Consider the following 2,377-nt stretch of genomic DNA (forward strand, 5'->3'; position numbering starts at 1 on the left):
ACTAAGCTTATACTTCAATTTATCAACTATAAAATTTCTGTTTCAATGATATGCCATAAGTAATACTAAAGAGAATATTTTTGTCATTCCATTTTAAATTGGTTAAATTATTTCATTACTACTATTCAACAAAATACAATATTTACTAATGAATTAAAATTTATAGTTTAACATCTTGCTTTTTATTTGACATAATGTTTATATAAAATACTTAAGCAGGAGGAAGGACACTTGGAATATTGGTCATGGGAATGTTGCACTGGTGAAGGATTTTATATATATATATATATATCAAAAAAAGAAAAGATAAGGCCTCCCAATTCTTACCACAGGCTGTGTTCTTTACACTGACTTTATAGAAAGAGGAGGTACAGTAAATGCACCCCATATACACCTCAACCCAGGCCCTTTGCCTGCTCTGTATTGTGAATTAGGGGACAAAAAATATTTAAGCACCATAATTACAAGCATGATTGTAGTTGGGTTTCAGTCATAAACAGAATACCCCCCTTCACTAGTGCAATATTCCCACCTCCAATGCCCACCCCCCTCCTGTATTCGAGACAGGTATTCTACTTCTCTCATTCTTTAACATTGTCATACTAAGTTAGTATAGTGAATGCTATTAGGGCCATAATGTTTTTAAAATTAATTATTTACTATGGGGCTGGAGTGATAGCACAGCAGTAGGGCTTTGCCTTGCATGCAGCTGATCCAGGATGAATGGTGGTTCAAATCCCAGCATTCCAAATCACCCCAATTATCACCCCAAACCAGGGGTGATTTCTGAGTGCAGAGCCAGGAGGACCACTGGGTGTGATCCAAAATCCAAAATAAAATTTAATTATATATTAAGTTAGTGTTGTGACTTCTTCATTTTATATGAAGCTTACTAGTATGCTCACATGGGCCATGTTTTAAATAAATTCAAGAGAAAAATACCTTGCCTACCACATAATTAATATTTTCTAGTTCCTAATGCTTTGAAATCCTTGACATATGAAATTCCTTTATATTCTAAAAGTGACACAAAGTGGCACCAAGAAAACTCTTGCTATTTTTTGTTATCTCACTGAAGCATGACCTCCAATGAAAATAGAATTTTTTTCAGATGTTAGTCTTACAACAGTTAAAATCAACTGAATTATTACTGATCTGCTTCTATATTTTTATTATTGATGAAAGCAGGATGTTTTCTACTGATATAATTCATACAAGGAATTTGCATGATTTATCACAGAATGGTTTTTGTCTCTTATTTAGTTTGGCATTTGATTGATAATCAAGTAAAATAATCTAATGTGAGGTAAGGCATATAAGGTAATCATGACTCCAAAAGCTGTTGAGTTGGGACATTAATCCTAAATTTTCTTGTGTCTAAAGTTACTAATAGAAAATATATCATTTGATTATTTTCTACTAGAAGTTGAGGTTTTTCAATTATAACGATGAAACATGATTTATGAAGTCTTTTTATCTTTAACTTTTCGAAAGTACTTAAGTAGGGATGGTCATGATTAGCCTCATTATTACATCATCTATTCATCTATTCCTGAACACTTGCAGGCCTAGATAATATGATATATTTATGTAGGGACAATAGTATTACATGATGTGTACCATGATGGGAATATAACAGAATTAGAAAGTATCTGCTTTCAGTGCTTCTATAGTCCATATGTATAACATATTTGACTTGTATAAATTTTTGATTACCTAGTTTTTAATTCTCTTTTCCTCTTATTATTAGGTTAAAATATCATGAAATGAGAGGATGTTATTAAAATATCACATTTTGCTCTGCTGGTTTGTTTGTGTATATGGTATCTAATGAAGTAGAATAAAAGCACATCTTTCATAATCATATGGAATAAATTAATATCTCTTATTTGTAATTCAATTAATGAGGATCTGTCTCCTATTGTAATCATTGATGTCAGGATAAACTTTAGGGAAATAAGAAAACACAGGAGGCCACTCATCAATAAATTAATCATATATCAATATATTTGGTCAAGCTATCTTATAACCACCCAATACAAGTGTATATTGAATATTATGGAATTTATTTTATTTACTTTTCTTAATATAAGAAGACAAAAGTAATTTGCTTTGTTTATTAGATTTGAAAGGAACCATTAATTTAAAAAAACAAAAAATTTATAAACACTCTGAATAATAAATTTGAGGCAATATTTTGGTTTTAAATTCCTGATGAAAGCAGAACAGGAATTTATATATCTAAAGAGCAACCAGCAAGATTTATTTCTGTTTTGGTAAATAAAGTAGTGATATTTTTAAAGTATACAATGTGATGATTATATAGACACATAAGTGAAAATATTTCTACAATTAAGTTAATTAACACATTCATCAC

At 30.2% G+C, this 2,377-nt stretch overlaps 1 non-coding gene across 1 annotated transcript; it reads left to right on the top strand.

Moving 5' to 3' along the window:
- The first annotated feature begins 310 nt into the window (after positions 1 to 310).
- On the top strand, positions 311 to 443 carry LOC126026328 (small nucleolar RNA SNORA51). Its single transcript, XR_007501621.1, has one exon. It is a non-coding gene; the product is annotated as a small nucleolar RNA SNORA51 (small nucleolar RNA).
- Positions 444 to 2,377: the final 1,934 nt, after the last annotated feature.

Source organism: Suncus etruscus, chromosome 13 (assembly GCF_024139225.1).
Source record: "Suncus etruscus isolate mSunEtr1 chromosome 13, mSunEtr1.pri.cur, whole genome shotgun sequence".
Taxonomy (NCBI): Eukaryota; Metazoa; Chordata; class Mammalia; order Eulipotyphla; family Soricidae; genus Suncus; species Suncus etruscus.